At 46.2% G+C, this 12,179-nt stretch overlaps 1 long non-coding RNA gene across 1 annotated transcript; it reads right to left on the bottom strand.

Annotated features, from left to right (window-relative positions):
* Positions 1-2,268: 2,268 nt before the first annotated feature.
* Positions 2,269-11,666, bottom strand: LOC147651661 (uncharacterized). The gene is made up of 3 exons (XR_015290355.1): positions 11,472-11,666; positions 9,800-9,950; positions 2,269-8,429 (listed from the first exon to the last, which is right to left on the bottom strand). It is a non-coding gene; the product is annotated as an uncharacterized LOC147651661 (long non-coding RNA).
* Positions 11,667-12,179: the final 513 nt, after the last annotated feature.

The raw sequence follows: 12,179 nt of genomic DNA, 5'->3' as shown, positions 1-12,179 counted from the left end.
GTGTAATCACATCATCTTCTTACCTTTCTTGTTTCCTCCAACTGAAATGAGACTGTTCCAAAAAACACCTGTGTCATCCTCTGCACCAGGGAGTTTTGGGGCAGGCAAAAACAGGTGATCTTTATCTCTGGCCCACACTGGGGTGATGCTTTACTGCATGTGATCCTGTGCCATCACCAAGCAGAGAACCTGCCAGCAGCTCAGTGGACACAAGGAGATTTGGCTGGACCCCAGTGCACTCCAGGATGACAACTGCTACAATTTGTTAATAACTTGAAAAATTTAGAGCAGTCTTAGCACTGCTCCAAGTCCTCTGAGTCTGCTTAACCCTCCCTGCAGCACAGTTGTGGCTACCAGAATTCACCCCCTCAGTCCTCTCCAGTGAAACTGTTTTAATTTTTGCCTTCAAACAGGCAAACTAAATAAGAAATTCTACATGCAGTTCATGAGGACAGCTGGAGACACCTGTGAGGGCCTGCCAAAGACAGGCAGCTCCACAATGCCCTGCTAGCACCACTGCCTTCTGTGCATCCTTCTCATCCAACTTTCACTCATCCTCATTTGCAATAAAACAATTTTACAAATCTCACTCCTTAAAGTCCCTGCCTGTGAACTGTCAGACTATCCTGTGGCGTTCCAGGTGACTGCAGCCCTTCCAGGCTAATAGCTTTGCTGTAAAGGACTAATGCATCAAAGGGTTCAAATATTTACAATCCTGAAACAAGACCAGGAGACCTGCAAAGGGTACTCATACTGTAACACTCATTTAGCATTTCTAAATGGTACCATCTTCTCCTAAAGACAATACTCACGTTAGAGGTCTTTTAAAAACAGACAAACAATATTGTTTTGAGCTTACTTAATATTTTCTTTGGAGATTTTCTTTGTTCAAGCAGCCACATGATCTGTACTTACTTACAGGAGGTCTACAGTGCTTTTGCTTTGTTTTTTTTAAGCAAGCTATAGTGGTAAATAAGGCCTCTGATGACTAAAGTGGCATGGGATCAATGTGTGAAGCTTTTTCAGGCTGTTATTAGAACATCTAAGAAAACCTGGTTCATTTTTTCCTCTGCACAGGCAAGTTTCCTCTGCCTCTGTGTACAGCAACAGAGGAGAGAAAAACACTGGGAAGATGTTGGAAAATATGATAGTAAAACCGCAAACACTGACAGGTGGGCTCAGAGGAGGTCAATCTCTCCATCATTTTGTTTTTAATGGACTAGATTTGATAGTGAAGCACTGCCTTGCCCTCCTGTTTAGGAAGGAGCCTATTTACATAGGGAGATGGAAAGGTCACAGGGCTGGAGCATCAGAGGATGGCATTAGCATTTCAGGCCAATTCCTTAGCTCTGCGGAGCCACTCCAGTCGCCTTTGCCCTCCTGCCTCTCAAAGCCTCCCAGGGACCCTCCTGCAAGCAGGGGTGGGCTGGCTCAGCCCAGGCTGTGCACGGGTTCATCCCCAGGAGCTGCTCACACGCCCTGTCCAGATGTGTCATTTCTGGGCTGCAGCCTGGCCATGAGCTGCTGGCTGCCTTGGGCACAGCACTCAGAGCAGCAGGACAACTCGGGCAGGGCAAAGAGAGCACTGATGGCACCTCCCCAACCTTTTGGGGATGCTGTGTTTGTGATGCTGGCAGCTCCCTGTGCCCAAGGTAGGGCTGTGCCCACAGCCGTGCTGTGCACCCACGCTGCTGGTGGCCGTGTGGGACCATGGGCAAAATGAGTAGCACGGTTTCTTGTTAGGAACATTTGAAAGGAGTTTTAGAGAAATGTATCACATTTGGAAAACTCTGTGTCACAGAGCTGTTGTGCTTCTGGAGGGAGGAGACAGGAGGTGGAAGTGCACTTTTACACAAGCAGGAGGAAAAAGCTTGGCAGTGCTTTCAGCTCCACAAAATCTGAACTGCTGTTAGCACGGACAGGTAATTTTTCCCAAGCAACACTCCTGAAGGACTATTTTTTCTTTATTTTTTTTGCTACAAAACATTTCCCAGGTCCTGTGCTACTATCTCCCATCACTCTCCTGAGAAGAGCAGGACTGAGTGGCAGGAAATACCCCAACAGGAGCCCAACCCCAAGAGGCAGCACCACCATCCACAGCACCCTGACCCTCTTCCCTGCTGAACTCTGCTGGATCTGTTCCCAGCGTGGATGCTCATCCTCCCACGGTGACATTAACATCCCCCACCGTTTCTCTGCAACACAAACGAGCTGCAAAGCTGCCAGCGAGGGAAGAAGAAGGGACACCTTTGAACTCCTGCCCCACTCTCTCTCCTCTGGCAGCCAAAAGCAAGGCAGTGCCTTCCCTCAAACTGCAGAGCAAGGCTCTCCCAGGGGTGCTGGAAGGCACTGGGGGTGGGTCCAGCCACGTCTCCATGCCCGGCCGGAGTGGCCAAGCCGGAGTGGGGAGGAACAAGGACTGCTCAGTGGCTTTAAAAGGGGAAATTATTTTTCTGCCAGACCATCCCAAGCTTCCAGCACTCGCCACACCATCTGACCATGGGCTACATTTAAAACATGCTTTCTGGCTCTTTCTTGCCAGGGAAAGGATATGAATAACAAGCCAGTACAGCCTTCTTATAATGCCACATTTTTCTGGTTAGTAAAATCTCTGGCAAAAACATAGAGAACCAGATGGCTTGCAATGTGCCAGCATACCAGATGCAGGCTGGATGCCTGCATGATGACAGACAGCTGGACATCACCTTCTCTAGCAGCACCCTGGCCTGTGAATCACCCTGACCCTGGGGAGGTGGAAAGGTAGGGTGACTCAGAGAAGACGTGTGCCCATTTTCCAGTAGCCCTTCTACCAAACCAAACACTTGGAAGCACTGGTGGAGCCATGAGCAAGTTGTGGGCAGTAGAACTAATGAGACTTCATTTCCTATGGATTTGTGTCTTGTGGCTGGACTTTCCAGTGTCTGAAGACCATACGAGCACCAAGGAGACAGTCTGTGGTCAGGGTGTTCATGGCCTCTCCCTCTGCATTCCCACCTTGGATTCCTCCTCCAGCCTCTAACTAGAGCTGGGCTCAGGCCATCAGCTCTCCCAGGCCATTGGCAACATCTTCTTCCCCCAGCTCCTCACCTTCCCTTCCTGGGCTCTGCCTCTGGCTTAATCTCTCGGAAACAAATACTTTCATTGCGTGGTTGGCTGAAATAGATGCAGTGGACTCAAAAATAGAGGGCAAACGAGCAGGCAGAAGTGACTAACAAAAATGCCTATAGTAAGAAAGCCAGCATAACAACTTTACATAAACATTAAATCTGAAGCAGGAGCAGCCCACATCCTTGAGACTAGAAGCCACAAATGAAAACTTTCTCAGGGCCAGGAGATACTGGGCATGTACCACACACCCCTGAGTGCTCAGGGCAGCAAGGGAGCAGGAGGGAGTTGTGATGATGGCTCCCAGTTACCTCTCTGGACATCAGCACTGTTAGCTTCCCAAGCTCCTCCTGCATCCCCGGAAAGCTCAGCAGTGCAGTCCCTGCTGTGGGTGTGAGGGTTAGCAAGCATCCCAGCCACTGCACAGTCCTGCCACAGGTCACCCAGCACAGCAACACAGGGGTGAGTGGAAAAAGGCTGGTAAACTCATCTGTTTGGTACACACAGCTGGGCAGGCACACGCTGCATTTCCCACATTAAAAGTGGATCTGTTTTGCTTATGGTGCTTACCCTCAGTGAGACTAATTATGTAGTGCCAGCAAGGAAACACTGAGCTTTGCTGACCTGCACAAGGTTCAGTGCCACGGACTAACAGCTGCTGCACCAAACACTGCTTCACATTCATCTCTCGCAAGGGCACAGAGACTAACGTTTCACCGTGGAGATACATGACAAAACAAACAGAACAGATCAGATGCAGAAATGAAAGGTTACCCAGCTCTGTTTACAATGTTGGAAGTGTCACGTGCCCAAAGCCATATAATTTTTAAAACAGACAGAAAATGATGTCAGGCACGTTTTAGTGACCATGGGGCTTGCTGTTGAAGGCAGTGGCAGGACATGGTGCAGCCACAGCACAGTGACTCCCCTGCACCGGGGCTGCAGCAGGGGTGAGGAGCGATGCAGGCACAGCTCCTGCACCGCATGCATGCACACTGGGCAGGAGCCAGCAGCAAACGTGGCTGGGCTGAGGGAAGGGTGAGCATCGCTGTGGAGAAGCAAAGACCCCCCCCAAAGCAGCCCTGGCACCTCTGGAGTGTTATCCATAAGGCAGAGCCAGACTGATCACAGCGGTGCACACGAGAGAGACACTAGGCATAAATGGGAGTGAGAGAGGCTCAGACTGGATACAGCATTCCAGCCTGAATTATCCAGTGATCTTCTATTTTCCCTATGGCTTGGCTTCCCACATGTAAAATGCAGAGGCACATATAGATAGCTTTTCCCACTGACAGTAGAACACATGCACTAAGACTGTACGGCACCAGAGACCACAGAGGTTTAAAAATAAATACCTTTTTAAGACAATGAAGAATAAATACCCATCACATGAACAAGTGCAAAATTAGCTGGGACCGTGTTGTCTATGGGACAGGAATTCACTTTGCTGTCATGCTGGTTTGTGGCAGAGTTGACTGGCCACAGGGTGTGATCCAACAGCACATCCCCTGCCGCAGGAGACGACCAGGATGGCGGGACATGGCCTTGGTCTGTATTTACAGCTTGCTCCATGCATCCCACACCTTCTTTCTTTGCATGATAATCTGCTTCCCACGATATTTTTCTTCCTAAAACTAACATGAAAATGAGAGCAGAAGAATCATAGCCTCAAACTGCTGTTTGAACAGCACTGGGCTACTAAAAGTTAAAGTTAAAAAAAAAAAACAACACAAACAAGCTGAAGATGCTATCATCTGGAGTAGAAGAGGCTAGACTGAGAGTCAGGCTAAGAGGCCTTAAGACAAGCTGAGGGAAAGAGGGCTCTCCTTCACACCAACAGCAAAATGTCCCTCAGCAGCTGAATCAGGTCCCCCCTGCACTGGAAATCAGCTTTTGGATGGGGCCGGCCACTCTTTCCTATTGACTGCCTGTGCCACAATGACACTGCCACTAACACCTAATTTATTTTGTCCATTTAGGAGACATCTAGTTATCTCAATTATTTAACAATGTGTAAAATTACAAACATATTCAACTACAATATGTTCCTCTTGCGTAAACCTCTCCTCTTGGCCACATACATAATGAAAACCCTGTTGAGTCAGTAATAAAATCCAGAAAGCTTTCAAGTCTCAGAACTGAATGTTCAAATTTTGTGGCTCACTTCCTTTTCTAACCAGACAGCAGGGCTGCCAAGAGAATTTCTGGGCGTTCAGCCCCTTTTGATATACATACACACACAAATATATATATATAGCACTCTGCTGGGACTGGCAGAGCGCAGGCACTAATTGTTTTAAATGCAGTTATGAACAAATGCACTTTAAAAATAAATCATAATACTACTTGTTTTCATCTGACAGAACAGACATCTCAGACCTGGACAGGGAAAATGATCAGCTCCAGCTCTGTCAATAAATAAATATTTGCATTTCCCTCCAGCAGAGGAAAAATGCAGCACTAAATTTGGGAACAAACCTCAAAAATTCCTGTGTGGAAATACCATGGCTCTTTATGCAAATAGACTGGTTGCACATGCAAATGCATGATTAAGGTGCTGTGTGCATGTACAGGTCAGATGTGATTTAGCACACCACAGGTTTGGAGCCTAAGCCCTGCTCCTGTGGGGAGCAGAGCATCCTCACTCTGCACTGGAGCCAAACAGTAATGAGCAAACTGGACCAACCACAACAAGGAAGATTTCAATAGCTAAATACAAGAGCTTTAAGGTTATAATACACAGAACACTTGTGGATCTTGCCCAAAAAGACTAAATAGCTTCTAAATCCTTTGCACTATTTATAACAACAACCACCACCACAATTACATTTATTTCTCTTCAGAAGCACTGCCTGCTTTTGTATTTATAATGTAAGCAGCATATTAAAAAGGGGACCAAATAGATTTCACATATGTCTGTGCAATCCAAGCAGCAGCCATGTGAAGGGACGGCAAATATTCAATGAGTTTCATATGGCATGGAAATACAAAGCAAAGTTCAAGTCTGAGAGTTTTCCCACACTTTGGCTAAGTACATTACCAACAGCCACCGCGCAGGAGCGGGAGGATCCAGGGCAGCATCCCCACAGCACTCAGGGGTGCTCACACTGCTGTGGGAGCAAAGGCCCACTGAGTCAGAGATACACTGGCAGGTAAGCCTTGGCTGAGGAATTAGGCTCTGTGGCTCTTCACGTGACAGGCGGAGCAAGGTCATCCTAACCTACCCTGCGCTCTAAACTGGGAGATTTTTACATCACTTTCATGATGGAATTTTTCCACTGTCAGTGAGCAGTGAGTCAGAAGGGAGAGGGACTCTGTTTACTGAAAAGCTCTTGGCTCTAGAGAGAGTAAAAGGGAAATATATAGGAGAGGCTAAGGACAGGTTCCAAGAACATAAGAAAAGTAAAACACAGACAAAATATGAAAGTGAGGGTGGAGGTGGAAGCAGACAGACAAAAGGGAAGACATATCTAGAAGAACCCAGACAGAAAACTGGATACAGGCAAAGAATAGCAGAAGGATGTAAATGGGAAACACAGAGATGAAAAATGAGGGGATAAAAGGTGGTGGGTTCCCAAATTGTGTGCTGTTGAAGTACATGTGCCCTTTTAAAAAATAAATCCATAGCAAGATAACCCTGATATTATCAGGATGTTATTGACCCTATCAGGACAGCCAGCTTGCTCTGGCAGAGGGTACAAAATAAAGGTCCCTGACTAGTGAAAATCATGACATAAATGACTGATTGGAATCTGAAAGAAGACCCATTGCTCCCCACAAAAATACCATTCCTCCTCTTGAGAGGGGTCAGCCTGTGCATTGTAGCTGCTCTGCATATGTTCCTATCGTTCACAAGCACCCATCATATTCTCACTTCTGCTTCAGGTACCTCGTCCTCAGCAGATCCCCAGGAGTCAGGCAATGACATTTATCTCCTGTCTACAGAGAGATATTGAAGCACAGGGAGATGAATGACTTGTCCAAGACCATGCTGGCAGACTCTGGAAACCCAGAGCTTGAACCCAGCTCTCCCAAGTTCCAGGTCAGAACTGCAGTTATAATGGGAAGCAAGAAAATATAAAAAATGCAAATGAACCATCTTGAAAATTTTAAAAGTGAAACTCCTGCTTCAGGCATGAATGGAGTAAGTGCAGGCTCCAACAGGCAAATTCTTTGCCATCCCATCTCCTGAGTCCCAGAAATCCCGTTGATCTGGGCTAATAAATTTCCCTGAGCCCTAGACATTCTCTTGGCCCTCATCCCAAGCTCACATAAGAAGCTATTTCATAGACAAAGTTCTTATTTACAGTTACTCAACTCCCATAATATTTTATCTGAGGTGGCATTTTTAACACTCCCCTCCCCAATACTGGATGAACTGTCTCTTTCTTTGCTTTATAGGTTTGTAACTAATCTAGTTAAAATCCCATAAATATTGGGATGTTTCTGTGTTCCCCATTCAGACAGGAGGCCGGCTCAGGAAAAAGTCCATTCGCATTAAAATGATGGTGACATCCAGACTGGAGCTGACAATTCGTCCATTTTCTAAGGCTACTGTCACTGTGCCAGCTGCCCTTCAGGAGCTGACTGTGCATGGACTGTGCAGCCTCCTAAATGTGTGATACTTGGGCAAGAGTGTCCATAAAACCCATTGAGAGCCACCCTGCCAGGTCTCACAGAGGGTTAATGTGCTGTTTGCTACCCCTGGGGGCAAACCTTTGCTTTACTGCAGCCCTGTGTGCCACTCCAGCATCAAGGGATGTGGGTGGAGGGGGGTCATAAATGCAGGGAATGTGGCTCCAAGGGAGCAGCCAGCAGAACTGCTGGAATCAGCAAGTTTGGGTCAAGGACAGCCGGCTTCTCTTGAGTCAGGGCTCACAACTGATGCACAGCAAAGAGGGGTGAGAGGACCATAAATAAAAAATGGGCTCTGGTTCAGCTTGCAAAGAAAAGATGGTGCTATTACACCCCTGCTCCTGGATGTGCAATGGCCATGAAGGCTGCTGTGACAGTGCCAGTCCTCGACCCAGGGTCCCCCTTCTCTTGGCACCCTCCTTTCCTGGTGCTCCCTGGGCAGTGGGGTGGTCTGTGCATTTTTGTCCCAAAAGGAGCTGACAGGCAAGGGAGCTGCAGCCAGGGCTTGAAGGTAAAGGCAGCTCCTCAGGCCTGTGCTAGCAGGCCCCAGGAAGGAGAGGTGCTGAGCTGCTCTCAGCAGGATGATGCTGTCCTGCACTGAACAGGTACCTGTGAGACGGCCCTGTCCCCATGTGTCACCAGGATGGCAGGTCACCTGCAGTCAGGAAAGATGTCCTTGGTAGGTGAAGCTGGGGAGAAACAAAACCATCTCAACAGGACTCCTGGCTTTCTTACACGCCTGAGATGACTATTAATTTTTTTTATACATACTTACATATATTTAATCATAAAGCACTCAGCTAGCCCTAAGACAGGCTTCTGCTTCCTAGCTCTACTTTTTTTTCAACAGCAAACTTTTCTGAGAAGTTAATCAGCCCAAGATCTCCTTTTAAATGTTTACTTTTTTTTTCTTCAAGAGCTGCCAGCTATTTAATCAGATTATTGAAAGAAATTCACTCCTCAACCAAGGATAACTTCTGAGGAAACCAGAGAGAGGCAGATGCAGCTACACATTCCTTGGGAACTTTCCAAAACCCAAATGTCAATTGTTTCAGTTAATCAATGTCTGCTAATTAATTGATGTCATTCATTTTGACCAGATATATCATCCTTAATGTCAGAATTGAAGAGAAGCTAGTCCTCAGAAAAGACCTCAACCAATGTCAAAATTAACATATAAAAAAAACCTTGAGCGTGGAAGTGGGTACCCAACCATTCCTGTCAGCATCTCATGTGTGGGAGGTGCGTCCAACCTATTGCTGTGGTGGGGAGGGCTCTGCACATTTTGCTTTCACTACAGCAGCTGGTTCACTTTTTAGAGATGTGCCTCCTGATAAACATCCAGGATCTCAGCCATGGTCCTGAGCACCAGCTCCTTGTCCATGGAAAGCCACAAAAACTGTATTCTGGCCTGGTCCCACCTACCCATGCTTCCCCCTGTGCAGGGTTTGCTGCCCTGCTCTGCTCACTCCTGAACTCTTCACTTCACACCCCACCTTCATCAAGGGCATTTCAGCAACAACCATCTTCTCCTGCCAGAAGAACTGTCCCTTTCCCTGGATACATGAGTGAGGAAACCCTTCCTACTGCACATCCCTACCATCCAGTCCTCTATTTTTGAAGTATGTAAGGCCTGAAATGTAGAATCTGGGATTTTACACCAGCTAATATTAATAGAAACATTCTCAGGAATTTTTTCCCCCCCATGTAAATGGAACACTTATATTTTTTTAAGCATGTCCCTGCAGAGCTCACAGGCCAAACACTGCAGCATTGTACCTGCCCGAGGAACGCGCTATAAACACATCTGTCTAGCTGCTCTGTCAGGCCCACTGAGCTCTCTATAAACCAGGAAAAGTAAACCTGTATGTTAAATATTTACTGTTTTCAGTGTGCATAAACTAGAAGTGTTTTTAGCAGCACAAATGAGGCACAATTTTAATCAATGATTTTTATTTTGACATGGCACTGTTAAAGGCTGCATGGATACATCCTTGAAACCAGAGGCTCTCCTCTCAAAACCAGTACAAACACTATCATGTTATCACACATTGCTCACCTGAAAGGCCCATCTTATCCACCATTTTTCTGCTCTGATCCTTAATTATCCTGTTTGTCTGAGATCTGAGCTCATGGGAACTCACAGGAGGGTTACAGAAGCAGGCTTCAGGTTAGGCAGTGAGAGAGGACAGTGGCAAACTCATGGCTGACTGTGTACAAAAGAATAGGGATAGATGCAAAGTGTTAAAAGAATTAAAATACATAAGCAAACTTACCTGAAAGTAAATAGCTGGTGGCCAGCACTAATTTTCTTTTACAATTAGTGTATCAGCTAGCTTTTAATGCTTGTTCTACGCAGAAGAGTTAGTGCTTCATCTCAAGGCTGACACTAGGAGCCGTAACTTAAGTATAACAACAGGAAAAGTGATGTTAATGCAATTATGAAAAAGTCTCTGCACCAAAGTAGTCTGCTGATAGCCTCTGCTAACCTTTTACTTCCTGAGAAGATTGGTTGCTGGGAAGACAGTGGCAGTAGACACCTTCAAAGAGGTGTCCTTCTCCCTGAGGCTCTGCACACAGCTGCTGGATGGAGCCCATGTGTGGACCCTTCCTCAGAGCAGCCCACCAACTCTCACCAGCCCTCCAGTTTTCTTTTAGCCCCCAGAAGGGAAAAGGTAAAGAAAGATTCCATTCATGTTGTTTCTTCCTTGCTCACCTAGAAAAATCATCCCAACCAGCTCCCTGAGATAAATCTCTTGTTTGGATGCTAATCAAGTCTAGAGATGGTTTAGCACTTCTTCCCCATCACAGGCATGTAACACTGGGATGGGCAGCTATTTGCACATTCTTGGATCATAACTCCATCTCCACAAGGCACATACATGATCTGCTGTCTGCCTGCAAGTCCTCCCTATCTGCAAGGACGACATCGTGTCTAATTATTTTTCTGCTATTGATTTTTCCACTTCACTATCACAGACTTGAAGCAAGAGGCAGAAGCAACTAATTTCCAGCAGCGGAGTATCCCTGGAGGAGGTTGTGGCTGGCTTCCTTGCATCACTTAGCTCATGAAATAAGCATGCCCAAGAGAAGAACACAGCTAGCTGCCACTGCAAGGTGCTCACATAACATACTGGGGGGCAAAGGGTAGGAGTCCAGATGGAGCAGAATAGAAATGAACAGTAATGCAGCAAACACAGCTAAGGTCTCACTGTGTTTTAATAACAGAAAATGAGTCCGTAGCAGAGAATGAGTAATGATTTTGGACAAAGCCAACAGGCACCTCAGGGGATTCTGAAATTAATGCTGTGACATTTCCAGCAGCTAGCCTGGAAAGCACAGTAAGTGACAGAAAGCACTGTGTGGCAGAGCATGTTCAGCATCCTGCCAGAACAGGCCTCTCCTCCCAACTGCGTGCAAAGAAAAGAAAAATTAATCAATACTCTCTTATTTTTTCAAGAAAACAGCTATAAAAACCTGTTAATAAAATCAAAGGTTAGGTAACTGCTTTGAATGCCCACAGATCAGTGACACTAAACTATTCTGTCAGGTCATAAACAGCAGGGAGGGAGGGAAAGCATCAGCAGGAAGGCAAAGGGTTCCTGCGCCCTTGACACAGAATAACCTTAAGGAAATGTAGTTGTGATTATTAATTATAATGAAAGAAAACACCTTTGGAAAAATAAGAGTTTGTAATATATTTCAAATGTAGAAAAAGAAAACAAACAAACCTAAAGCTACCAAAGAGCGTGCATTCTGGGAAGACAGTCCCACAACACAGATAAAAGCAGGAGCTGGTTGTCTCCGAGGTGCAGTGAAGCTGTAGACTAAGACAGACAGCAGCTGACAGCCATTATCACAGCCTGGACATGTGCTTTGATCAAGGATTTCTCAGGCACAGCCCAGCTGACTGCAATCTCAGGTTCAGCTGGCTCCAGTAACTCCTTGCAATCATGAGCAACTTTCTTCTGAGCTTGGTTATTTTGTTTTAGCAGATGTCAGTGCACATGCATTGCTCCTCTGGGAAATCCCGCACTCTGAAGACCAAAGTTTTAAAGTTAAGATGTTTCTACTGAGATCACTTGGGATGATTAATTCTCTGCAGTGAGATCTCTGTCTGAGACCTTTATCTCAGCAGATGCTGGGAAGGAACCTGTGTATGCCCCTGACACCTCAGCCCTGACACCTCAGCCTCCTTCATGAAAGTCATGAGACACAGCTGTGAATTCTTTTCTGGAATTTATAAAGAGATTACAAGTTTTATTGCTACCTTCTGCAAGCATCGTGGTGCATGGGATGAAAACAATAGACATAACTGAGAAATTTGTGTGTAGCCAGGCATAGCTAGTACCACCTGATGATTTTTATTTTGTGGCATGGAGACACACAGCCCACAATAGTCTTTGCATTGCAAACTTCAGCTATAGGGAGGTGCTTGA

Source organism: Cyanistes caeruleus, chromosome 9, assembly GCF_971803275.1.
Source record: "Cyanistes caeruleus chromosome 9, bCyaCae1.hap1.1, whole genome shotgun sequence".
Classification (NCBI taxonomy): Eukaryota; Metazoa; Chordata; class Aves; order Passeriformes; family Paridae; genus Cyanistes; species Cyanistes caeruleus.
This window is presented reverse-complemented; position numbering and strand designations above follow the sequence as displayed.